Here is a 27,974-nt window from a genome sequence, read left to right on the forward strand (position 1 = left end):
ATGCTGCTGCCCCAAAAGACATTGAGAATGGGAACCTGTGAGTGTTAGCTTATATGGCAAAAGAAACTTTGCAGGTGCGATTAAATTAAGGATCTTGAAATGAGGAGATTATCCTGAAATACCCAGCTACACTTTAAATGGAATCCCTCGCTAGAGGCTCAGAGGGAACACATCCTGCTGACACCTTGATTTTGGCCCAGGGGGGCCGATCCTGGGCTTCTGATATCCAGAACTATAAGAAAACAAATGTGTGAGTTTTTAAACCACCAAATTCGTGGTCCTTCGTTACAGTAACCATAGGAAACTACTACACAGTCTCATGCCTATTTATGAATGACTGATTTATTCTGCATTATTTCATATTCCTGCCTTCCTTTTTATTAAATACATAACAAACCCGATCACTAGCAGCTTTGTGAACAAAGAATGGCAACAGCTGGTCAACCCAATGCCCCTGTTGGCTGCTTCCCATTTCTTCTGACCTTTGGTGTGCTGGCTTGTAGGAAGGTATAAGAACAGGGCAGCTTCAACAGGATCCCTGTGTCCCAAAGCCCATTAAGATCAACTGCTTTTCCTCACCAACAGATAGGAAGGTAAAACACTGCAAACTCACACCTGCCATCCCAAGGCCCCAGTCCTGGACCACTGCTTCCCTGCAACTTCGTCCACGTACGAGTAGAGAAGCTGAAATCAGTGTCGTGGTGATGTCTGCTGGTCAAGGGCAACGTGGGAACTTCCTCTCATCCTTGATAGGAGGGCAATACACAGTTCCTGTCGTTTGGGTCAAGTTGACCTGAAGTAAGAGCTTTGAGGAAATTGTTCAAGACATTTGACAAGTGGGGTTTGGCTACTTTCCAGGCACTTCTGATCTTCTTCTGGCAGCACTGGATGGTAGAAAGTAGGCTGGTCTTAAACAACCTCACCTTTGACACTTTCCATCTGGGCCTGCATGTCCTCATCTGTAAAATGGAAGGATTGGATTAGATCGGGGCTTGCACACCAGAATCTCTTATTTACTAATTTCATTGACCTTCAATTTCAAACTAGTTGAAACATCATTGCTCTGTGTATAGCTTAGAAATAGTGCTGCCTTTATAGAATATAAATGCAATGAAAATTGTTTTTCTTCTTATAAATGAAAATGTGTAGAATAAGCTGCATCTTTAGAAATTCGAAATAGAGGTGACTATTTTTGAAGGGAGTATTTCAAGAGAGCAATCAAAATAATGCCAGTGCTATAACTATTGTATTTGTGATGGTCAAGTCCTATGGTCAAGTCCAAACATTTGACCAAATGTCATATTTCAAAGGCCTCACCTGCCCCTAGGTATAAACATGTGTCAGCACTGTTAGATACTTTCCTGAACTTTAATGAATGATATAAACTTGTGGGAGCTATCGCAACATAAGAACCTCCTGGAATAAATGTATGAAGTCTTAAAATCAATCTATAAAAGTGCTGAGCTTTACCTGTTAAAGAAATTAATTGATGCAGTACCACAGGTGCCATAGGTGAGAAAGTGCTTATGGGTGAATATTTTCCACAATCACAAACCTGCTAAGAAAATGCATGTGCAGCTCATCGGGCTGTTAATTCTGTTATTTACTTTGCAAGGGTTTTCTCCTTTGTGCAGAGAAAAGCGTGTATCTCGCTGGAAGGTAATGCTGAAAGGTTGGAGAGACCCTGTGCACCAATGAATATTTACTGGGCAACTTGGAGAGTAGAGTGATTCTGTAGGTCTGCATATGGCCATGCTTCCTTCCCAAACCCTTCACACAATTGCTCTTCCTTCTGTATTACATCACTGCCCTGCCTTTGACTGCTCTAAATTTACCACTAGGAATCAAAAATGTCTGTGTCTACTGCACAGATGTTTGTCTTCTCCCTAAGCATGGCTATGGGCCTTGAAAAAGGAACCCAGCTCCAACAACAACAATGTGTGGCATTGAACAAACCACTTACCCTCTCTAAGTCTTGGCTGGGACCACTTGACATGGGGGAGTGGGAGACCCTTATTTCTCTCTTCCCCCTGATTCCTCCCTGACTTACCAACTGCAGCTTCTGGCCTCACCGAGATCCAAGCAGGAAAGAAGGAGAGGTAACCTGGAAACCATTTTTTACTACTGTCAAAAAATGGTCGCATGCCCTCTGTTTCAAGCTGACACTTTCTCTGGTGAGTGCTTTTATGGGTTCTCTGGAGACCTGCTCCTAGGACACTACAAATGTGACATTGTCAGGAGCAGAGAGCCTCCTTCATCAGGCCCCACTCAATCCCTCCAGAAGGAGTCCACAGCTGGGATCTACAGGACAATATTCCAGCCAAGGGCTCCACAGCTGGACCTTGGAATCGTGCCCCCTCACTGACCTCCTATCAGAAGGCGGGGTCAGTAGTTCCCAGTGTAACTCTGGACCTGCTGGCACAGCCACACTGGGTTGCTTAGGTTTGCATCAGGCACCTCGCCATTCTGCCCTTTAACTTCTGGGACTCAGGTCTCCAAGTAAGATGAGACTTAGCTCAAAGAGGGAAGTACTCCCCACCCCACCCCTGGGAGAAGCTCTCTCCACAAAATGTTCTTGACTCTTTGTATCTTTCATCTGGGTGAGACTCACTTAGGTAAGGAATCCAAGAGATGGAACTAGAATAGATCTCATGAAATGTGCATATGGATGATCTCATAGGTAAATGTGATATCTGACATTTATCATATTTTTTTAAAAAATGGGTTATAATTTATAGGCCATCAAATTCATTGTTTAAAGTGTACAATTCAATGGATTTTAATATTTTCAAAAGGTTGTACAACCATCACCACAATCCAATTAAGAACATTCCCATCATCCCAAAAAGAAACCCATATCCATTAGCAGTCACTCTCCATTCTCCCTACCCCACACCCTGGCAACTACTAATCTACTTTCTGTCTCTATAGATTTGCCTATTCTGGCCATTTTATATACATGAAATCATAGGATGTGTGGTTTTTTTCACTTAGCATAATGAGTTAAAGGTTCATCCATATTGCAGCACACATCAGTATTTCATCCCTTTTGTGGCTGGATAATACTATTGTGAACACCACATTTTGTTTATCCATTCAACAGTTGATGGGCATTAAGGTTGTTTTTATTTTGGAGCTATTAAGAATAATTTGTACAAGTTTTTGTGTGGATATATGTTTTCACCTAGGAGTGAAATTGTTGGGTTACATAGTAATTCTATGTTTGAAATTTTTCAGGAACTGCCAGACTATTTTTCAGATGGCTACACCATTTCACAATCTCAAATGTATGAGAGTTCTGATTTCTCTACATCCTTGCCAACACTTGTTAATGTTTCTCTTTTAATATAGCTACCTAGTGGGTGTGAAATGGTATCTCATAATTTTGTTAGCATTTTCTCTAAAGACTAATAATGTTGGCCATCTTTTCATATGCTTATTGGCCATTTGCATATCTTCTTTGAAGAAATGTCTATTCAAATCCTTTGCCCATTTTTCAATTGGGTAATTTGTCTTTTTATTGTTGACTTGTAAGAGTTCTTTATTTGTAATTCCAGATTCTTATCAGATAAATGATTTGCAGATATGTTCTCCCATTTTGTGGGTTGTCCTTTTATTTTCTTGATAGTGTTCTTTGAAACATAAAGGATTTAAATTGTGATGAAGTTCAATTTATATATTTTTTATTTGCTTGTGTTTTAGGTGACATATCTAAATTACCATGGCCTAGTCCGAGGTCATGAAGATTTACAGCTATGTTTTCTTTTAAGAGTTCTATCATTTTAGCTGTTACATTAAGGTCTTTGGTTAAATTGGGGTTAATTTTGTTATATGGTATGAGCATTTGTTGTATCTTAACATCGCATTAAACCCAGCATCCTGTTATGTAAGTAAATCAATACTATGTTTTTTTAAATAAGAGGTGACAAAAATATCTATGCCATTAAATGAAAATATTTTAAGCACTATAAAATATGTATTTGTTGTAAACATTAAGATATTTATTGGTATGTATGTTATAAATCATCCTTTTGTATTAAAAGAGACTTCTTAAGGTCCATATTAGGCAAAAAATTAACTTTATTTGTCTTATTATTTTTACTTAAAAGCAATGCAAGCAGAAAACTTTTAATGCATGAGTTATTATAATACTCAATCACTAATTTCTCTAAGAAAAAACATCTTTACAAATTAACATATTACTCTTATGGCTATAGCCTACATTAGGCACATGTTAACAAAATATTACTACTCAAATTGTTCTTGCTAAAATGCATGTGCCTGACAGAGAAACAAACCGCAGCATTTCAGCATTCTGATCTCTTCTTAAATGAAGTCTTTGGTAAGATGAAGTGTCAAGAAATGGAATTGTTGGTAGTCTGCCATCAGATTTCATTGCACTCAGAAATTCATGAAAACACAAAGAGAAGACAGTTCTAACTCAGCGGGTGTGAGAGAAGTGGGGAATGAAACTAGAATCAGAGATATAAAAAAAAATAATCTTTATGACTGAGAAACAATGATGTGATTTTGGAGTTAGACTTCTTTTATCTGCAACTCAGTTCCACTACTGACCAGTTCTGTGAACTTGACCGAATTAACTCCGTAAGCCTCAGTTTCTTCCTCTCTATAATGGGTTTCATGACAGTATATGTCTCATAAGATTGTCATGAAAGTTAAAGGAGTTCATTCAAGTATAGCACCTAGTTCAGTTCCTTGATTATAGAGGAGGCTAATAGGTGTTAGCTTTATCATTTATTATTATTATTCCAACAGACAGAAAACTTGCACAGAGCCTCCAAATGACTGAAAATTCATGGCTTCCAGAATTAAATTCCTATTCCTTGGAGTTATTATATCATTCATAACATCTGAGTAAGACCCCAGCAAAATGTTTCAGCAGACAGGGGAATTTGGTTGTCATTTCAGTCTTTGGCCATGAATTTCAGGGATCCAATCTTCCCCAGTGGGAAAATGAGCTTGGAAGCACTGTGAAGTAGTTATTACAGAATTTTTCTCTACAGAAGAGCCAGCTAAGTAAGAACAGGGGAGAGAAAATATCCTAAAATGAATTATACAAATGATAACTAAAGTTGCCAGTGAATCAATAAAAAAATCCAAGGCACCTTAGTTCCATCTTCACTCAGACAGTAGATAAAACAGACCACCTAAGTTCTCTGGGGTTCACTCTTGTGATTTGGCAAATGAGATTTTAAATTTCACCAGATGATCATTAAAGTCCATTTCAGATCTTAAAAGTTCTATGGTTACACTTCCAAAATAAAATCGTGACACTCATTTATTTCCAGTGTAATCCAAGACTGTATCAGAAAGCAATATTTAAAGGACTATTACTTATAGAACACACATAACCATAGTAACACAAATTTTTAATTTCTTTTTGAAGCTAGCTATATGAATAGGTAATAGATTCATATAATTTAAACTACAAAAAGTACAAAAAGGTATACCTAGAAAAGCCTTCTTTCACCTATTTGGTTCCAACTGTTCCCCATCAGCACATATGTGCACACGCGCACACACACACACACACACACACACACACACACAGACCAGTAACCACAATTATCCTTCCAGATATTGTTTATACATTTATATATACAAGGCAACACAAATAGATCTTTGTTTCCTCCTTTCCTACATACTGATAATATCTAATGCTCTCTCTTTCACACCTTGCTTTTTGCACTTAACAATACATCTTGGAGATCTTTCCACATCAATAACAAAGGTTTTCCTCATTGTCTCTCTTATAAGGACAGAACATTTCATTGTGTGTATGCATGTCATCTGGGTTTTCAAACTTATTATCAAATAAATGTATTATTCTTAATTTTTTAAAACTTCCCCTTCTGTTCATAGCTATTTTCCTCCCATTCATTCCTCTCCCCACTCTGAATTCTATGTTTATTTGTATCTTCTCTCTTTTTTTTGAGCAGTCTTTCCAGGAGTCTTTTCTCTCTTGTTAATATTTTCTAAGAATTTTGCTCTTGTTAACATTTATTTTTATTTTGTTGTTAATGGTGTTTTGGTGTTTTCTTCCTCCTTGTTTCTTTGGATTTGCTCTGTTGCTCCTTAAATTCTCTAAGTTAATTAACATGTTTATATTCTATGTTTAGGGCTTCTCTTTGTTTTCTCTGTGTCCTAATAGATGGTCATTTGTGTGTGTGTGTGAATGTCCCATGGACACTTGGGGAAAGATGTATACTCTGTTTTATTGGAACAGAGTATGATATATATAAATTGGATTTCCCTTGTTAATTTTGTTATTTAGGTCTTCTACTGTTTTTATTACTTCTTGGTGACTTTATCGGTCATAGACTAAGAAATGCACCAAAGTCTCTCCCTATAAAATATTTCTGCCTAGATCTCATTGTACTGAAATTTTTCTTTATGCACGCTGATGCTATGTTTTTAGGCTTATGTACACTCAAAACGATTCAATCCTTGTTCTGAATTACACTCTTTATCATGCTAAACTGTGATGTAGTTATACAAGGTGTCCCAAAAGAAAGTATACACACTTTCACAGCTGATAGTTCAATTTTGAAAATGAAATGTATTTTAATAAACCCTACCTTTATAGTTATTCAAAGTGTGTGTATACATTTTTGGGGGACTCCCTATACTTGTAAAAGCAACCAGTAAGTCAGAATTATTATTGTTCTGTTTCTTCCCCACTGCTCTTTCTTCTACTATTCAATTTCAGTTTGTAATATTCATCTTTACACTTTAAATATACCTGTACTTCTACCATTTTCTTTATCAGATTTAGATTATAGATTTTTGTCTCTTCACCTGAAAGATCAGGAAATAAGTGCACTGACATGATCTCCACTACGTTATACTATTACTATCACATTGACCTCATCAGGGTTTATAACATTTACATTCAGTTCCTAACAACATACTGGTATCAACCTAAATCTATTCTGACTGCCAGGCCTTTTCATTCTAGTTCCCAGCCCTCCCCAACAGGTCTTAGCCCTCAGACAAGAAAAGGCCTTTGTGGACTTTTGAGAACCACAATGTAAAGCCCCGGGAGAACTACTTGGAACTCTTCAGGTTTGGAGCCATGGGTGGGGGCTTGGTCCAAAGCACAGAGTCTAAGAGCCTGTGGAGATTGCAGTGCCCAACAGTAGAGAGATGGCAAAGCAGGGCAAGCAAGAGGGGCTTGTCTGCAAACACAGCTGATGTGTGGAACATCTGGGCAGAGACTTTGCAGGGGACATGAGTCCTACTTGAGTAGATGGGGACACTGAATCATGAAAAATTGGGTTTAAGTGGTAAAGTGCTCACATGTGACACGCCCCTCCCTCCCCACCAGGCCTGGGAACATTTAGATGAAATCTGAAAGTAAAATACGATTTAATAAGAAAATACATTGCCCTAACCGGTTTGGCTCAGTGGATAGAGTGTCCGTTTGCAGACTGAAGGGTCCCAGGTTCTATTCCGGTCAAGGACATGTACCATGGTTGCAGGCTCGATCCCCAGTGGGGGTCATAAAAAATTGGGTTTAAGTGGTAAAGTGCTCACATGTGACACGCCCCTCCCTCCCCACCAGGCCTGGGAACATTTAGATGAAATCTGAAAGTAAAATACGATTTAATAAGAAAATACATTTTTATAGATAAATAGTGAGTTCTGATTAAACAAAAATGTGAGATTATAGATGTGTTTATATGAAGCTTTCCCTGTAATTGATACAGATGTGTACTTTTGTCTTTAAATAAGAATCAAAGATAGACCTGGATTTAAAAAAAATACTCCCTACTACAACCAGTATCCTTCTCTGAATAGAATTTTAACTCATCTTGTTGTTCTTGCCTTTTTACCCCTGTTATAATCTCACACACACACACACACACACACACACACACACACACACACAGGGTAGCCTTCTGGTGTTCTTGTTCAACATGCCTGGGAGTTCACAGTTCCCTTTCAAGTGTCCAAATTGTCCTCCCTCCCTACCTAGAGTCTCCGGGGCACAGGTCCAGAAAAACAAAATCACCTTGTCACAACCGTTTCCTGTTCCCCTCGCCGAGAGGCCACTTCTCCCTCCGTCGAATTCCCGGGGGGTTTATCTGCCCCTCTCACGGAGTTTATCGCTTTCTGGCTTCCATTCCCGTTGTTTACATGCACTAGACATCACGGTCAGAATGAAAGAATGGCTGTTGGCTTCAGAGCCAGACCTGTCTGAGGATGGATCCCAGGTCCATCCCTCGCTAGGTGGGTGGCCTTGGGAAAATTCCAAAGCCTTGGGAGCCTCCTTTTTTGGCAAAATATATAAATAATATCCTCTGTCCTCATCGTTTTGAAGATTGGAGATGGTATACATAAAACACAGTTCTTGGTAAAATACCAAAAATGTCCATTATTATTATCATTATTTATGATGTTATTTTTATGTCCCTTTTGAAGTATGTATTTATCCATTCACTTAACAGATATTTATTGAGGACAAACTATGTGTCGGGCACTGGGGACCACATGGAGAAAAAGACAGAAGGTTTGGGGTGGGAGGGTGGGTTAAGGCAGTGAATAAACAAGCAAACAAATAAATACAGAGATGATTGCAGATAAGACAGCACTGTGAAGAAAGTAAAATAACACGTGCAAGAGAGAGAGAGAGAGAGAGAGAGAGAGAGAGAGAGAGAGAGAGAGAAACGATAAGCAAAGGCCACTCTGGGAAGAGAGAGTTTGGCCTGAGATCTGGACAAGAGGGAAGCCCCCTCCAGCAATCCCAGAGCCACAGCATGTCAGAAGTTGGGGACAGTGACGAGAAGGCTCTGAGGGGGATTGGGCTGACAGCAAAGTGAATGAATGAAGGAAAGCATGGTGGAGGGTGGATGGGAAGAGACAGGCAGAGGCCGGTCCCTCGGGACTGTGTTGGCCCTGATGAAGGGCGTGGATTTTATTCCCAGTATTATTGGCTACCTCCTGGAGGATATAGGTCGCTGGCTTGTACTCAGTATTATACCTGCCATGCTGTTTGCCCCTTGGAGAGCTGTTACCCCGCAGCCAGTCCACAGATTTTTGTGCAATAGAGAGATGAAAGGAAGGAAGGAGGACAGGAGGGGAGAAAGGGATAGAGAGAAGGTCACAGTAGACACCCATACGGACGAATCTGATGGTTCTCACCATTGTCAGGGACTCGGGACAGACCGGGCGGCCTTGGTGGGCGGAGAGATTTTCCATCCTCCCGTGAACAAGTGAACATTTGGTTCACGCTGGTCTCGTCCTCGGGTGGTCCCAGATGGCGCTGGGGGCCGGGAGCCGGGAGGTCTGCGAGGAGAGCAGCTCATCGCTGCCTCTGGCTCTCGTCGCTGGCAGCTCTGGCTCTCAGGTCGCAGATAACAACTGTCAGATGGTCTTACTGTGCAGCAATAAGCTTCCCCAAAACAAAGAGGCCAGCCCAGCTCCAGAGAAGCGGATCTGGACAAAACACACAAGCCTGGAAAAAATTAAAAGTTCGCGAGCAACTGAGCAAAGCACCTCGGGGAAATGCAAGGGGTTCGCCCTGAGCACACACTGTTCCCCACGCCCTGGGCGCACCAGCAGAAAAAAATAACCCTCCATCCTCAGGAAAAGGAAAAAGAAACCACCGGAGCAAGGCAGGGCTGCCACTCAAAACTAAAACGAATGCGGCGAAAGGCTGGCCCGGCCCAAAAATGGAGAGAAAGGGAAATGAAAGGCAGAAGACAAGAGACAAGATGAGAAGAGGGGCGGGAGGCGGGCTGCTGGGCACAGCCTGCCCCTCTGTCTTGCAGACAACACATCCCTTATGGCCGCAGGGTAGCTAAACCAGCCTTGGCAGGGTCCCTGGACACCCTCCTGCTAAGAGCACCCTGGTGAGGAGAAACTAGACTACAAACAAAGGACCACAGCCTCCTCTTTAATGTTTTTTTTTAATTTTTTAAAAACTTTTGTTATAACTTACTTTTTTTTATTGACTTTATTGGGGTGACATTGGTCCATAAAATTATACAGCTTTCAGAGGTACAATTGTAATCCAGCATCTGAATAGTAAGTGTTTTTAAAGTTAATTTTGGTCTTAAGTGTAAAAGGAACTGAATTCAAGCTTGGCCAACCCCACTGGTGCCAGGGGTATTTGCTAATAGATAGACGTTTCCAAAAGAGGGCTCCTGGTTCAGGACAAAACAGCAGGGTTTGGAAGAGCAAGAAATGTGAGAGGATGAGACTCGGGGACCACATTTGAGTGAACTTGAAGGTTGGCCAAGCCTGGATTGGGTGAGAGTTGCTTGTCTCAGTTTGCACCTTGAGGAAATGCACCGGTTGGAATTAAAGGTAGAACTAGCTGGCATGCTTATTATTCTGAATGACCAGTTTCCTCATGGGTGCCAGCTCTGTGCCCAGAAAGCTACACGGATACATTTCTGAGACGTGGAGTCATGATGGCAAGATGCCACCTGTGGCTTCGTCATCACGGTTCCTTGGAACACAGGCCTTCTTCACCAGAAAGGCGGGAGGAAGCCTTTAAGCAAGGATATACTTCTGGTGCCTAAGGCCTTTCAAACTTCACATTTCTGAAAAGGTAAACCAAACTGTTCTGACACAAAGGAAGAGATTTTATCCAAAAGCTGTAACAACCTTTAGAATTTCAATAATCTTACCATGTCTACCATGGCTGGGGTGCCCAATGCTCTGCCCGTGGCAGGGGTGCCTTTAATGTCACCAAACCTCTACAAAGTCAATATCCTCCTCCCCGTGTTACAGATGGTAAAACTATGGCTCTGAGAAGTTAAGGAATTTTCCCACGGTCTCTTAGCCAGTAAACAGGATTTCCAGGTTGGCCTAGGACTGTCTAATTCCAATGCGGGAATAGAAAGTCATCTCTCCATGACCAAAATAGGAACATTGAATGGCAGATTTCAACTGCGTGGTCATCTTCCATGAAAATTTTTGATAGTTGATTGTCTTTTCATTGGCTGGGGAGTAGGGTGGAGAGGGGTCGACATTTTTATAGAACATACACAGTAGGTCTTCTCTCCTGAATACTGTACTGTAGTTTCCTAGAGCAGACATTTTGAGTTTATAACTTCCAAAGAGAAATGATCTTTTTTAGATTTTTGGCTTGGGTGTCTTTGTGTCATGAAGATCAACTCCATTACTGGGGCAGGGAAGAGTAAAAATAGATTTCCCATTAGTAGCAACAAGTAGCTGTTGTTTGTCAGCCAGAAGGAAATTCTTTCATTCTTTTCCTGCTTTAGTTCTTTTTCTGCCAACAGTTAAGCCAGGTTCATTGTAGAGTGGGTGAGAGCCAACTTCATGCATGGGTGGAGTCTATGGTTACCTATAAAAGATGCCTTCAGAGATGTGAGGACCAGGGTGCTGAACCCAAGCAGGACATGAGAGCACTCCCCCAACCCCCAAAAAATAAAGGAGAAAATAAGTGTATCTTTCATGAATATATACAAAATTGAAATTATTCAGAAATCTAGGAAGAAGCTATTTTAATTTAGCAAACATGCAAGTTTTATGTCATTGTCAAAGAAAAGGTGTTTTGTTTTGGTTTTTGAGATTCAGTGCCTACAAAATCTACCCCAACTAAACTAAAAATCTCCCCTTAAACATTTACCCATACGGATACCTGAAATTCCATTTTTTAGCAGTAAGTTCCTTTGCTAAAAAGTGTTCTCTTTCTTCTGGGTAGGTTTTCTTTCTTGAGGTAAATACCCTGGGAGCGAACACATTAGTTTCATATCTCTCTGGGGGAAATAATTAGTTATCAGATGTATTTTCTCCACAACAGAAAGATCCTGGGTCCCATAGAAGCATTTGCAAAGGGAAATACCAACCTCAACGAATGTGTACAAAAGTTAGGACAAATTTTGCTGACCTAATAGTTTTGCCCTAGGCCAGTCCCTAATTCTATAAAACTTGCTAGGGAATCATAAAAATCATGAAATTCTATTATTATAAGAAGCCATTTCTCTCTGTTTTGAGGCTTTGTCGAATTCACTAAAGTCACTTTTTTTTCTCTCCATGGAAAATAGTGCATGAAATGTTAAGGTTGACACATTTCTAGACCCCAGGTTAAGATCAGATAACCTTCGTATTTTATAAACAAAGAAGCAGAGGGCCAGAGAGGCTTGTTTTGTGCAAAGTTTCTTAGTTGGTGACAAAGCAAAGATGAGAACTGAAGCAGTCACACAATCATTAAAAGAAATAATCCCCCGACCCCCATCAGATTCCCATCTGTCAAACATTTCAGCAAACACAAATAGTCGGTTACTCTCTTCAGGAAGAAGTTTGTTTAGTTCAGCCAAACTTATTATATTTTTCAACAGATGAGGTAAACCAGATTCAGAACTCTACCTTTTTTTTTAACATATGGGGCATGGGACTCTGCTAATAGGAGTCGGTGTGTGGTGGGGATGAGAGGAGAATGCCAAATTAAATGAACAATTTGAACTTAAACCAGAAACATGCTGCTGATGTAAAACACACACACACACACACACACACACACACACACACACACACACACACACACAAACGATGTTGGCTATCTTAGATGCATCAGGATGTTGTGCTGTGATATGTATATATATTTCTATGCAGATGAGTGGTGGGATGTGCATGTGTGTACATATGGGTGATGTGGTATGTGTGTACATGTGTATGTATGGGTAATGTGGTATGTGTGCATATGTATGGATGGGTGAAGTGGTGTGTGTGTGCATGTGTGTATTGGCTGCTATCTTCTGTGAAAAGCAAATGGGAAGCAGCATTTGACCTGGTGAGGAAAAACCCTTAATTAACAGTTGAGCTTTCAAAGGTTAATGAGACAGTCAAGCAGCATTGTCACCCCCAGCTTACCCAGAATTCCCTAAAAGCACTAGAGAAGAAAGTTGAACTGGGGAGATGGCAGTGGAGGAGGGGATACAGGTAGTATTTGGAATATTAGGACTTTAAATCAAGAACTTCCACATGCCACTGGTGCTCATTCTCAGCACTGCATTGATGAGAAGTCAGAAAAGGAGCTGCAGAAGGATGCCTGTCCATGGTCTTGGCCTCCTTTGGAATTTCTTGAGAAAATTCAACCCCTATTTGAACAAGACAACCTGTTACTGTTTTCTACTACCTTTTTTTGGCATTTAATCTAGAAAAACTGAAGTGCCAAGAAAAGAATTGTCACCCTAGATGTAGCACTCTAATTCAGCTCTACATGCCTATCTATAAAAGTATTTTAATGTTTGTAGACAAAACTGAAAGAAGTCCTTTGAGCACTTCAATAATCAGTGCACAGGAATTAAAAGACTGTAAACTCTGCCCAACAGCATGATAATGGTGGCCACAGAGTTCCAAGATGCTCCTTTAGCAGGTCCAGAATTCAGAAGCCCAGGGCAAGGGACTTTGCCTCCTGCCAAATCTTTCCCTTAAAAAACATCTATCACTGGGGGAGTGGGATGTCAGCAAACATTTCCTATAAAGGATCCCTAGTAGGTATTTAACTCTTGGAGCCATAGGTCTTTGCAACAGCTACTCAACTCTGTTGTTGTGGTGCCACAGGCAATACCTGAATGCATGAGCGCAGCCATGTGCCAATAAAACTTTATTTACAAAAACAGGCAGCTAGGCTGAGTTTGGCTCACAGGCCATAGTTGGCTGACCCCTGATTTATCAACCATGGAGTGGTGTGATATTTGGTAACATCAACATGTAGGAACTTACTAAGATTCTCATCAATCCCCTTTGTGCTTTTTATATTTTGTTCTCTTTCGCATTATGAAAATAAGATATGGTCATTGTAAAAATGTAAAGAAAAATAGAAAAAATACAAATTATTCATAATGCCATCAGACATACTCCTTCTTAGTATTTTGTTTTGTTTGGGCTTTTGTTTTATAGAGTCAGGGCAATGCTGTATATTATTGTAAGTGCAAATTTACTTAATTCTCATATTTTTATGCTATTTGCAACATAAGTTTGACTTAATTTTACTAATTTCTAGTAGAATGTTTGATTATTTTTTTTCAGGACCTGTGAGGAGCTTCAGTAATATAATCTCTTCTCTCTGGTGCTTGACATCTGAAGGAACATACATAAGGGAGTGAACCCCACCAGCTCGTTTCTCACAGGTTAGGGTGTGTAATAACCCTGGAGAGTAGCTGTGTGTGTGTGTGTGTGTGTTGGGGAGTGTTGGGGAAACAAACTTGTTACTGATATGACTTCCTTAGGCCCCTGTTAAAACCCATACAAGCCCTTCGGGAAATTCTGCAGTCCAAGCTTTGAGCAGCCCTGGAGGTTGGCAGGTCTCAGGAAATGCTACACCAAAATATGGTGCCTTGGCTTTTGAATACTTTCAGCTAAGGAATTTGAGAAAATAACAGAAGGAGGGAGGTCACAGCTGACCTTCCCCTTCCCCTTCCCCCAGACACAGGTCATAAAACCATGATGTGAGAACCGTCCTCCCCACACTCAGAGGAAATGAGCATCCTTATCTCGGAAGACAAAGAATCTGAACAAACAATAAACATGACTTGCTAATTTTCCCCCAGTCGACTACACTTACCTCATGCTCCTTAACCTAGCATGCTTGTACACATGTGTCCCCTCTTCATCCAACTTCGCATGAGAATACTCATGTCCAACTATTTCTTCAGACCTTCATTTCTTCACGAGGCTCCTGTGTCATGTAAATTTTATACTCAATACCTTGATATGCTTTTCTCCTGTGAATCTGTTGGTCAGTTTAATTTTCAGACCCAGTCAGGCACCCTAAGAGGGTGGCAAACACTTCTCCCTCCCCTACAGGGCAGTGTATCAGACAGGAGATTCCTATATATCCTTTCACTCCATGTGAAGGCTCATACTCCAACTAGACAACAATGTCCCTGCCTTCCACATTCTTGTTATTGCCAATTTGGTCATTTGTCTAATCAATAGTATCTCGAACAGAGAATGTAAGTTCTGGTTTCCAAGAGTTTACAGGAGATAATTAATGTGTAAAACCTGATGCCTAAAAACGCAGGCATTTGGATTTAGAGTGGCTTTCCCATTTCACCCACTACCCTTGTGTGTTCCTAAAATAAAGCTCTTTCTAGTCTGTTGCTAAAGTGAGATGCACTTACTGAAAAAAACAATAGGGAACCAGAACATGACTTTGGACCCGAATGATCTAAGCTAGACACAAATATAAAGAATGGAAACAAATGGAATAAGGCCCTGATACTTTGCAGGGTGGAAGTTACCAGTTGGACAGAGATTTACTCTCAGGCTCATGGGAGATTAGCCATATTTGCTCAGCAAATGAATAACAAAAGGCAGCTGGGGTGATAGTTTTTAATGTAGAGACCATAATTTTTTAAAAGTACTTAGAAATCAGAGACTTGCAGTGGTGTCTGTGAGAATACAAACTTGGCCGCAGACAAACCCCTTCTCTCCTCTGCTTGCACATCTGGGAAACAGGGATAATGATAATCTACCTCTGAGTTGCTGGAAGGATACACTGAGATCATTGATGTAAATCCTGGTGGTGAACCTGGAACGAATGCAGAGTGAGTGTTGCTGTTGTTTATGATAGAACCAGGAAGGTAATTACAACTCTCGATGACTATTAAATTCTCGCAGACCTTTTATTGACAGTGTTGCACTTGCTCTAGTTTGTTTCTGTATTCTGTAAAGGTAATAAGACAATTATGTTATAAATTACACCATTAATTCATTTCAACTAGACTGCCCTCAAATTAATATTAATTAATGATGTTTATGTGTCATTTCAATAGAGGTTAGCATGTTTGCTTTGTAATACCACTGGGAGGAAGAAAGTCAAGTGTTGGGTTTTTTTTAAAGAATAAAAATGGAGGAAGCTAATAGAAAGTGAAGATGAAATATTTACTTCAAGCATTATTCAGTCACGTTATGTGCTGCTTCTTAACAATGAGAACCTCATCCATGATGCCAGGCAGAAGGAAGGTCTCTGCCAGATTAGGGTGGAAAAGAGTGGGGCATGAAGCACATAAAAAAAAAAAACTTGAATGTTTCCAAACGTTCAATCAGTTGCATTTGTCTGAACAACTTAGGAATCGTCAATCATCTCTTTTAAATTATTTAGGCAAGAAAGCGCAATTTGGGAGGAGTGGGCTCCGGAATTGGCTCCAACATGGTTGATTATTTTAAAAAATCATTGCCCCAGTAAATTAAATTTAAAAAATTAGAGATATCCTATACCTTTTAGTGGTGACACAATCTAAAAGGCTCCCCTTGTACAGAAATCAGAATTTCCCAAATTTGCCAACCACACCATGAGTCAGCTGTAGAAACACCCGTTCTCAGACAGCTCAGGGAACCAGCATTTCTAGTAAGTGGCTCTAGTAATCAGACAGGGCAATGCTTCCTAGCAGTGGTTCTCAGCCCTGAGCTTGTACTAGAATCTTCTAGAGGCACCAAGGGCAGCAGCAATGATGGATGCCCAGGCCCCACCCCAAAGTAAATCAGCATCTCTGAAGTCGCCTGGCCACTGAATTCTTTAAAGCTACCCAGACGATGCAGACACATAGCCAGGGCTGAGCAATGCTGTTTCCCTGCCTTGCTACTCAGTGCCATCAGCTGACATGGATGAGCAGCACTGGGGACCTGAGAGAGGGTCAGAAAGGTAGGCCCCGCCCACCCCAGATCCCCTCAGTGGCCATCTGTGTTTGATCAATTCTTGGGATCTCTGCACACTGAAGGTCGACAAGGCCTTTCTAGTGCCTCTCAACAGAACACATCTTTCCTCCCCCTCCCTCTTCCCATTGCACCACCAGCAACACAAGTAGCTGCACGTATTTTCAGGGGTCATTTTCTTTATACTGTTGGCCACTGAAAGCCAACTGAAGAGGGATAGGGTGAAGGCAACCTATCTGTTTCAAAATCATTTATTAAAGTATGTTAACAGTGTACACTGCTCTGACCCAAACACCCCAGCAACATGTAATTGGCAGTTTCTGTTTTATGTCCCATAATCAAAGACATTAAGGATCACTAGCATTCACATCTGAGAATTCATTTAGACAGTTTTCTTTAATTAACGATGAAGACACTACAGTTCTAAGTACCAGACAGAATCAGGGGGGGAGGGGGACTGAAAATAAGCATAACACTCTAAAGAAAACTTGGAAAAGTGAAACACTTCTAAATAAAAATATATACCTGGCCTGGTACCCGTTACAAATATACATAATGCATGTTATACACATATATACAATAAATGTTTTGGTAGCAATACAGACCATGCTTGGTCCTTTTGTACACAGATGAAGTAGCACCATGAGCAGCACCACCATCTTCAGATGATAAACCAAACTGCACATACATGAAATGAAAAAAATATATATGTATTTAATTTGGCCCACCCTGTAGCCAAGAGGTGTAAGGAAAGAGCTTTGCAAGAAAAATTGTCCCAGGAACTACATTCTTAATCCAGTAGAAAAGTTCTAAAACAACAACAAAAGCCCTAGCACTAAAAATGTCTATACAAATACAGGCAAGTTTTCCTGTTCACCGTATTTGTCCTATCATGTGGTATATTGGTTAACATTGGGGAAATTAATCACTTAAGCAAAGAGAGAAACTGAAATGCAGGGTGAATGGCAAAAGTCTAAAACACCAGATCTCTTGGTATATACATCACACATGCCAAGTCATCAACAAACCAGGAAAGGAAGACAACTCCCCAGCTAAGTCATACGTTTTCTAATCTTATAAGCTGATAATAAGCTCCTTATTACTGAAATTCCTTAAGATTAGGGTGAAACACCTTCAATATCCTACTTCCTCCCAGCACTTACATGATGTTCTGGTTACAAGGAGTGAGGGACACCTCAACATGCCACCTGATGCACATTTTCTCTATCTACAATTAGGGGGCTGGATTATGGAGCTATGGGAGGACCTCCAAGGTTTTCTCTGTCTTGGCTTTGGAAATGACCACAGGCACCAGCATTTAACCCTTGATGTTCTCCTAACTACAAGAAGGTTGTTTATGCTCTACAGAGCAAAGCTCACAGACTAGAGGTCTTTCCTTAGTATTGGCAATGTCACATTTCTTCATATCCCTAGCAGCTCATGCTTTTTCCTCTCCAGTTTCTCAGCAGCCTATATGAATGCAGCATCACCGCCAACCAACGTTCACCGTGTCCTAGGAACACTCAACTCCCCTGTCAAGTCATTGCAAAGAAGCGATTTCATATTTGGCTTCCATCCATCCTCCTTCACATGCCTTCCAAAGGGTTCTGTCTCTCCCCAATCAAGGTCTTAATTCCCACAGTGTCTGGGGCTTCAACACCTCCTCATGTGATGGACTGACCCACGGAGCTCTGCCAAAGCATTCGGAGCACTTCACAGCCATCCCATTTCTCATGGCTCTTTTGTGTCAGTGGACAATGAGCTCCCTTCCCCCGACTTCAACCACTTCTAGTAAATAAAACTAAAATTTTCAACTACATGGCACATTGCATTCAGGAACACAACAGAGCTTCAGGATTGCACAATCCTGTTTCTTACAGTATAGTACAGTTGTTTCTTAAAACTCTGTCTCACACTTAAAAGATAACTAGCTAGGAGACAATAGTCAGGGAAGGAAAAGTTAGAAATCTCTACCTCTGGCTAGATGATTTTTACTCCACCTCTGGCTAGATGATTTTTAGTAAATGAACATTTGCAGTCAACCTAGATTAGTCAAGAGAGTCCCTGACCTTTGAAAGTGAGCAAGAAATAGCCACCAATGTAACATCAGTACAGTATTGACTCAGGCGGTTGATTATTAATGGATTCTCTTCACTTCTAGCTGGTTCTAGGACCTTTTTTTTTTTTTGCTCAGAACGAAGATATCATCAAAGTCATGAAATATATTTGTTCTCTCCACAAAGGAAAAATTTTAAAACTCTGCCAAAGTCTCTAAAAAAGAATGCTATGAAAGTGGTTTCATGAAGAAAAAGCCAGTAACTTAGAGTTAAACAGAGGCCATCTGAATCCCCATTAACGTGAGCCCTTAGCTGGCCTACAAATACTTTGAAACGGATAAAAGTCAAGTCTCCCCAATAGGAACTGAACACAGGGACTCAGCAGCTGCTCAAGATCAACCCTTTTCCCGCCTCAAATACCAGCAACTTCCAGTTTCCAAACGGTGAAATTTGATAACACTTTCAAACCCAGCTTAGGGACCACTAGGAGCAGCTTAGATAATGTCTACCCTTATGCTATTTAACTGAACAAAACAGAGAACTAGACACCACGAGATGGGGTTTTCCAGTCTGTTCATTTCTATTCTGACCCAGAATTGGTTGATAATTCCACATGCAGAGGTATCTCGGTAATAATCAACATTTAGGTTCCTTGAGAAATAATAACTAGCTTGACAGGAAAACGATCGGGGCTGACTTAGTTCATTGATTTCTGCTTGGAAGTAGCAGGATAGCCTACACGTCTCCTACACTAATAAGAGTATGAGTCAGAATACTTGAAAAATGAAAGTTAGTTTGACCAACAAAGTGTTTTTCATAAGAGAGTAAAAAAAAAAAAGTTCTTATCAGATTTTTATAATTGGTAGTGTTTTCTCCTAATAGGAAATGATGTAATTCAGCAAGTTCCTTGAAAACAATGGATTCTTATGACTACAGACCTATTTATCTTAGAAATTGATGAGCATGCAAATGATTAGAATCTGCAACAATGAACATTGTACAACAGTCTGTGAGGTACAGGCCATCCAGTTGAATTAGCAGTAACATGGGCCTCAACAGTGTGAGGGGTTCCATTTATCGCCCCTTCCTTTTGAGTACAGTACCCCCAACCCTGGCCCCTTCCTTTAGCCCACCCCTGCCCAGGGAGCACAATCCTACAGAAAAATAAAATGTTGCTCCATCAACAGTAGGGCTGGGAATTTCTGATACAGAGTTTACATAGACTCCGAGGGAGCCTGATGTTGGCATTACTCACTTATAGGAAGTTTCCTGGTAAAAAGGTTAAAAACTTTGTCGGCAATACCTTTAAGTTCATTGCCATTTTCTATTACCAAAGGAAAAATTCCAAGATATGAGTACTTTCCAAAGAAGAAAAGGATTAACATTTTCACTGCTGGCTAGATATTTCAATAGCTGGTCATTCAGCTTTGATGGGCTCTCTGTACACTGGGTTTTATTAACTAATCACTAATAGCCTAGTACCCACAAGGGCAAATGGGCCAAATTACATTCAGTTAAATCATGAAACACTGGAAGTTCTCAGAAAGCATGAGATAAGCTCTTAAAGAAAGTGACATGTAGTTCTGGTCATGACAAAAATAAAAATAAAACAGTTTCTGGAATTTTAATTTCTGGTTAGAAATTAAAGACAAGTACTCACTTGTCTTAGTATCTTTCTTGAGACAGTATAGGAAATGAAACATCCTAATGTGTGCACAGAAGAAAATGGTGCAATGTAGCAGGAAGCTTACAGAAGTGGGGGGAGGGGAGAAGAAAAGATCAACAGTCTCTAGTTTATTATGAACAGACAGAAATTTCCAGAATTTACAAACACCCACATTGTTCATTCCAAAGAGAGCTTTTGATTTGAAGGGATTGCCCATGTCTCCTTCTCTGTACAGTATGTACAATGGAAGACTTTGATTTCCTTTTCTTATCTTTCGGCTTCCATTCAATTGCCAATGTTAAGCTGACACTCGAAAATACCCAGTAGACTATATACCCTTCTTCAGTTCAATTAACATGGCCTATTGCCTTACAGGAAAAATATAAAATTAAGATCAATTCTTGTAAGGATCTCAACTCAACACCAGGGCTATAATACAAGAGATAGTTTCAGCAAATATAACTATACAATTGAGAACCACCTATGGCACTATGATTCTTATATTATTTTTCTGAGTTACAATCTTAAAACAAGGGCTGTACCCTAGTCTACTCTTGTTAGCCTTGTTTTAAGCATTTGCTCCACTCTTTACAACAGAACATTGCATACCTCAGTTCCACATCCAAAAAAAAAATGTGCGCTGTAAGAAAAGTTACATTTTAATTAAAAAAATTACACATATAAATCAAAACCTATGTTAAATATTTAACACTCTTTCCACCCAACGTGAACCGTTTTGTGTGAAATAATTTACAACGATGCTCTGTCGCACAGTTTCAGCAGCAGATGAAATGTATCGTGTAGATGGTGATGAGAGGAAACCCATTCTCTCGCAGCATGGTGGGGGGCACAGCAGCTCATGTGGCCAGCTAAGTCCTTAAGGTTGAAGATGAAATTTATGCAGACTCATTGTCCCGGTGTCACAGTGCTTTTTTTGCTTGGCACAATAAAGAACGTGCAGTTCAGTCAACGGACTCCTGAGGATTTGTAAAGTAAACAAACTGAAATGGATGCATCGTACCATCTACAGAGGAGGAAGATGTGAGGTCCTGGTTGTGAATCATGAAATAGTTCGAGTCTGGGTACCCATGAGTTAGAGGAGGATTTGCTGAGGTCATTTAGGTCTTCATTCTGAAAAGGAAAAGAAAACAATTCATCACCTGGGCACCTGGACATCACTTACTACTAGAGAATAAGTCAACCTGGATAGAGAGGCAAAGTCAGTCACAATCAACCCTAGAACTCGGGTTCCTATTTCCAAGGCCCAGAGCTCTTTCCAGGAGACCATGCTACTGGTTCCCTTCACCTTGGCCAAACACTCAGCTCCAGGGTGGTTCGGATAAATCTGGGATGACTTATTGGGAGAAACCTGGGAATACAAATAAGGTCAAATCATTTCTCTTTTCTCTGTAACATCATACTCTGGAGATCAGTTTCTTTCTACTCCCCACCAAGCCAAGCTTAAAAAACCACTTGCTACACTGCCATACCCCCCATCGGTGACGTGTCGGGCCTGCAGGGTCCCATTCTCATCCTTTGCAGTCCATGTTAAGGAGCTAGCTCATCTGATCTTTTAGGATTGTCCTATGAAACCCTGAAGTTGTTAGGGTTTTGCTTTAAAAAGAAGGCCTATCATATCAGATGAACTGAAGTCACAGGCACAAACAGTACTGTGTGCTTAAATAAAATCAACAAACTGTATTTAACTTCTTTTTTTCTCTCAAAATGCAAGAGTCCAAAGCAATCACAAACTCAAAGTAGTCAATATTAAGTCAGCAAACAAATCAATGTGATTTGGAGGTTTCAGAGGCTTAGCAACACAAAAATACACAGCGCTTTGATGTTCTGACGATCAAAACAAAAATGTACATTACAGTTATTGTGGAAAACTACAACAAAATAGGGCAAGCAGGTAACAGTGAGGCTATGCTGAATCTTCTTTTGGTTAAAAGTCATCTGCAAATTTTAGAGTTTGAAATCACAAGGCTTAACATTACAAAATCTGAAATCAGGTTTTAACTTGCTGTTGTTTGACATGAGCATTTTAGACACAAAAGGAAACTCAAGCAAAACAGACCAAGTTAATCATTAAATTAAAAAAAAAAGATTCTGATTTAGGTCAAATAGAATAAATTATTCTGGTGGATGCACATTTCTTTTATGCAATTCAAGAAGGCAGACCTCAGGGGGCATTATCCCATCCCCTCCAGTGAGTGGATCCACCTTTTCAACCTCACAAAAGTTTGTTAAGTTCTCAAGTACCAACATTAGAGAGTATTTCTGGCATACATATTTTTCATGCATTCTAAAGTTCTCTATAAATATCAACATTTATAGAATGTCCTAAATAGAGCAGTTAATTAATAAAAACTTGTTGAATTAGTAAAATGGTTGCATTAAATACTATGGAGACTACAAAGCTGAATTGTGCTACAGGCCCTGCTTTCTAGAAATTCTAGAAAGGAAGCTCCATTCACAAAGAGATAGAATGCAGAGTAGAAAGGGGTGAATTCCACAGTAGATGCACAGGAAGAAAGCTCTAGGTGCATGGAGGAGGGAAAGGATGCTTTAGCTAGGAATAGAAGGGAAGTACCTCGCTAACATACTTGGTTTGGCTTGGAAGACAAAAACATTTTGGGGATGTGGACAGAGGGATTATGTTTATGTTGCTTCCAGTTGCATCTCCAGAGCTTAGCACAAAGGCTGGCACATAGCAGGTACTCACTAAATATGAGCTGAATGAATGATAGAGACAAAGCACACTCTACTGAAAGCACATAATGAAACAAGGCCCAGCCATGGATCGACAGGTCCAGTGAAGACTGTGGCTTCGTTGGAGCACGAGGCATCTGAAAAGGGGTAGAAGGAGTTAAGTCTACAAATGCAGATTGGGATAGATGGGGAAGAGCCTTGATTGGCAGGTCAAGACACCTTTATCTAAGTATATGGATAACAAGGACATACTCTGTGATATGATCAAAGTGCAGCGGTGATAACCAATGTCAGCTGCAAGGACAGTAATGGCTTTTAAAACTCACACAATGAAAATGTTGAGCAATATAGCTGTTTTGTTTTTTTCTCTTTCCTCTTGAAGGAGGGTATGGCTGAGATCAGTCAGCACTCACTATTTACATAGTGGCTCAGGTAGGTTGAAATTTACCAGATGAGACCTCAGTATTATGAGGAGATTTCTATTTATTTTAAAATATTAACTCTACCCCTAAACAATAGGTAAATGGCCTATTATAAAGACTTGACAAGCAGACAACACATGACAAAAAGGCATTCCAGGGTATCCCTTAAATGCCAGAGAAACAGGATTGACTTTGCATGGTGTCTACAAGTGAAAGGCTAACCCATCCTCTCACAACCCTCAGAGAATGGTCTACAGATCTCTTAGTTAGTTTCAAGTTTCTCCTGAACTTATATTGTGATCTATCAGATTGTTCCTACCAGAGTATCTAGGTACAGCTTAACTAATACAGTTTCACAGTGCTGGGCTGAAAATGAGGTAGGAAGGCCACACTTTATTAAAGGGCTGAGACCAACATACTGCCGAATGTGAAATGAAGGACAAGTGAAGGTCATGTGTTGCTTTTATATCTGGCTCTCCTCCAGAATGGCTGAATGAACAGCTTAGCACAGGAACAAAATGTATCCATCCAGTCTTATCATCACATGGGCCAGATCTGCATGGATGCAGAAAGGAGGAGACTGGGAGCCCGATGAGAAGAGAGAAATCTACAGCATCACCAGTGGTGGGAATCTGCTGCTTTGGGGCACTCTGAACCCAGCCCTGTAATTTCCCACCAGCATGTCTGTTCAAAGAACAGGAAATAAAAGGATATATCAATTCCAATATCTTCCTTTCCTCCAAAGTCTTAGCATACTGTTTTCAAAGCCCTTTATCATGAATCCTGATCAACACATGTCTCAGTCACTAATGGTACCTACCGGTGCCATCAACTCAGGAGTCTATATAAAAGTGAAAGCACCTGACAGATAATCCTGACTAGGAGGGAAGGGGAATGGAGGGCTATAAACAGGCCATAGAGATCAGGAGACATTACAGGGAATGTCTGAAGTTCACATCTGTTTATCTTCGTACAAGGGTGTGTGTGTGTGTGTGTGTGTGTGTGTGTGTGTGTGTGTGTGTGTTTGTAAATATACATAAAGTTTAGCTACACAGTAAAGACATCGATTTTTAACAGACATCCCCCAGTGGGAACTGCCTTTCACTGCGGCCACCTTCGGGTAATACTTATTTCAATCAAGCAGCCATTGTTCGGGGCATTTTTGGAATGCCTTCTCAAGTTCCCATTTCTTTTTCTGCGACTGCCTTCTCAGCCTTGGGTATATTCTTTTGAATGGTCTCTATAGCAGCCAGTCTTGTCCTTCAAAGGCCTATTTGATCTTTGGAGACAGCCAAAAAGCTTTGAGAGCCAAATATTGTGAATAAAGGGGCTGATTAAGCTGGGTAATGGTTCCCAGAGAGGTATTATCTAAAGCCAAAGGACTCCAAAACTGAAGTTCCCAAAACAGAGCTGTTCACAATTGCCCTGATAGTTTTGTTGGAAAGGAACTCTCATAACATTACAGGCAGACCTTAGCATGTGCTTCACGGACTTAAATTCAGCTGCCGATATCCCTGCCCCTACACACACGTAATCAAGAAGGGCTGAGCTTGAATAAAGGAACTCACTTGAACAGAGGCAAACATGTAGATCATGCATTTTTGTAATTTAGGAATTTTTTTAAAAAGAAAACACACACACACAATACCCATACTAGGCTCCTGCAGTCATTTAATTCAACAAACATCTGTTGTTGATAAATAAAAATGCAACGATAAGGATGATGATATGTACTAAAAATCAAAATATTGGTATGTGTATATTTAATGCACTTTATATATACAACCCCAACTGACTCACACCAACCATACAAGGCAAATATCACTACGATGTTTTACAAATCCAAAAACTCATTTGTGACACTCATAAACTGGACATAAAAAAGCAAACTGTTTCCTTGCAGACGAGCTGTGCAAATAGCAAATGGTGATGCTCCTATGATACATCCTCCTAGTTACATCATTGGGGAATAACTCGGGAGCCCAGAAATATGAAGCACCTGTCATGAGATTTAGTGGCTGGAAATTACATTCTGACAACCACGCCAGCATCGACTGTATCCTTCCGTGTGTCTTCTTGTAAGATAAAACCCACTCAATCCTATTGCCAGTAATGAAAAATGTAATTTCTGAAGTATGATCAAATAAGTCAACACTTGAGCAATGCTACTTGAGACCTATGGCTTATTGCATTAGTGCATCCGGTAGGAATTTACATATTCTGGACGGGACCCACTTCAACCATGCCTACTACAGCTGAAAAACAAACAAAGCTTCAGCTGCCTTTCACACTGTCAGCCTACCCATGAGTCTTCACTGTGAAAGCAGCTGAAAACAGCTCAAGGTTATGCCTATAAGTACAATGGAGTGATCAGCCCTCTTTCATCAATGCATTTTTAGTCAAAGCCATTGATTAACAGCTTTTATTTTGTATTTAAATGTGCTGAAACATCCTGCCAATTTGCTGGGTCAAGTGTAACACTATCATAAATACCTAGTTAGAGCATTACTAACAGTTTTTACTTTTACTACGAAAATGGGAGTAAAATATTATAAGCTACTCGGCTATTGTCATATACTAAAATTTAATCAGAAAGTAACTCTTCCTCATCCAACTGTGCTTGAAAAAAGATGAGTACAGTAAAGACTTTTCTTCAAAGGAGATCATTGTTTGAAATTTTATATTGTTGATTCAACTAGAAAAATTTGTATAAATAAATTCCTCCTCTTAAAGAAATGTGTTAAAACAGCATATTTCTTTTTTTCTTAATATAAACAGCTGTGACTTAAAAAACATTCTTGAGTATAATACAGAAAAATTCTTGAGTATAAGTTATAGCATAATTATAAATGTTTAAGTAGGGGAGGAAAATAATATTTTGATCATGTTTAGATCTTTCCCATTCTTAAAAAAAAATTCTGTGATGAGAAAATCTATGGAATGTTAACCAACTTTTTAAGTCCTCTAGGTAGTCTATCCCTTTCTCATACTCCCAATCCATTGTGCAGGGGCAGAAGTATGGCGATTGACAGTAGATACAGCCTCTGGCTTCCTGGCTTTAGTTTCCAAGAGCCTAAGTCCTTAGGGGAATGGCACAGGCCTCGTATTTGCAAGAACCAGGAGGGGAGAAAAAGTGGGAAGGAATGAGAGCAGACAACCATGGATCACTCTGTCCTTTGCAGGGTGCTGAGCATGGCACCTGGGACATCTCTCTATAGCTTATCTTCCCAGGTCTGCTTATTTCTTATTTCACACAATATAATCAACTGCAAACTGCTACCATGACCACAATTCATTTCTCCAGCTCCCTCACTGATGCCGATGCAATTAATTCATGGTACCACTCATTTAGAGCTGATCAAGTATTTTGGAATGCTTACATATTAATAAAACACCTTGTTAAACACTGCAAAAGTACTCTGTTTTTTAAGCATACCTGAAATCTGGCCAATGGGCCCAGTTGGTTTGTTTTTCTTTTAAATCATCTTATTAAAAATATATGTATGATTTTGGGAGCGCAAAGGTGTTCCTCATTTTAACATTCACAGCCTTGCAATCTCAGGTGGACAAACCAGACCACTGATCCATCTGATGGACTGTGAAACCCCTTATTAAAGGAATTCCTGGCTTAGAACTTGGGTTCCACCATGTGGTTTGGGTGATAGCACCTAGGGAGAAAGCAGCATTATCAGCACAACTCAGGTAGCTGTGGACATCAACCAAGGTGAAGGGAAAGAAGAGCTTCAAGTTTGGGACAAGGGGAGAATCTCTGCTTTACACAAGGTACAGCTGGGAGATGTGAGAAGCTGAGACTTCGGGAAAGGACAGACCTAAGTCCTGAAAAAGCATTGCTTTCTTTTTTTAAAGCATTCTGATTTAAAACCTTAAGACCATAACCACTGAAAATTTTATATATATATAAGTTTTTACATATATATACAGGATTGAACTAAAGACCTAAAGTTAGAGGTGAGACAAACATGTTTGCTACTTTTGTTGAAAGGAGAAAGCCATTTTAGCTAACGAAAGGAAACCAACATTTTAAAAAAACAGGCCAGAACTGAGCTGGAAAGACTTGGTTTCATGGTCGTAAATGGCAAAGGCTAACAGACCAGCCAAGCCAGCAGAGCTGCTTAAATAGCACTTTTGCCTGGTGCGAGTCACATGGGAGGGGAACGGTGGAAATAACAAGGTTGCTGGCCGGCCCCTCCAGCGTGCAGGGTTGCCAAGGAAGAAAATTCAGACAGAGCTGCCAACATGTGAGAGGCCATCTCGCTCCAGTTCCTCCTTTGTCCCACTGAAAGACCTTCTGGCAGGGCTGGTGACTTCAGGAGACCACCAATGAAGAAAGGCACACGTATTATGGAAAGGAAAAAAGAGAGGGAGTGACCGAAGAGAGACCATCAACACCAAGCTTGTGGGCTCCCGCTGTGGTCCACTGGGGTGACTTCTGTCAGCATG

At 40.3% G+C, this 27,974-nt stretch overlaps 1 protein-coding gene and 1 long non-coding RNA gene across 3 annotated transcripts in view; both read right to left on the minus strand.

The window, feature by feature from the left end:
• Positions 1–322: 322 nt before the first annotated feature.
• Positions 323–9,632, minus strand: LOC111827794. Its single transcript, XR_002831520.1, has 2 exons — positions 9,166–9,632; positions 323–959 (listed from the first exon to the last, which is right to left on the minus strand). It is a non-coding gene; the product is annotated as an uncharacterized LOC111827794 (long non-coding RNA).
• A 5,724-nt stretch (positions 9,633–15,356) lies between these two features.
• IRS1 (insulin receptor substrate 1) overlaps positions 15,357–27,974 on the minus strand; it is a 60,509-nt gene continuing 47,891 nt past the window's right edge. The window contains exon 2 of one of the 2 annotated variants that reach the window (XM_023761875.1): positions 15,357–15,667. The gene's annotated coding sequence lies outside the window, so the exon portion shown is untranslated. Of the gene's footprint in view, positions 15,668–17,033; positions 21,511–27,974 lie in introns of those variants that run through there. The other variant, XM_006082586.2, reaches the window with a different exon arrangement.

The sequence above is a fragment of the Myotis lucifugus genome, unplaced genomic scaffold, assembly GCF_000147115.1.
Source record: "Myotis lucifugus unplaced genomic scaffold, Myoluc2.0 scaffold_3, whole genome shotgun sequence".
Classification (NCBI taxonomy): domain Eukaryota; kingdom Metazoa; phylum Chordata; class Mammalia; order Chiroptera; family Vespertilionidae; genus Myotis; species Myotis lucifugus.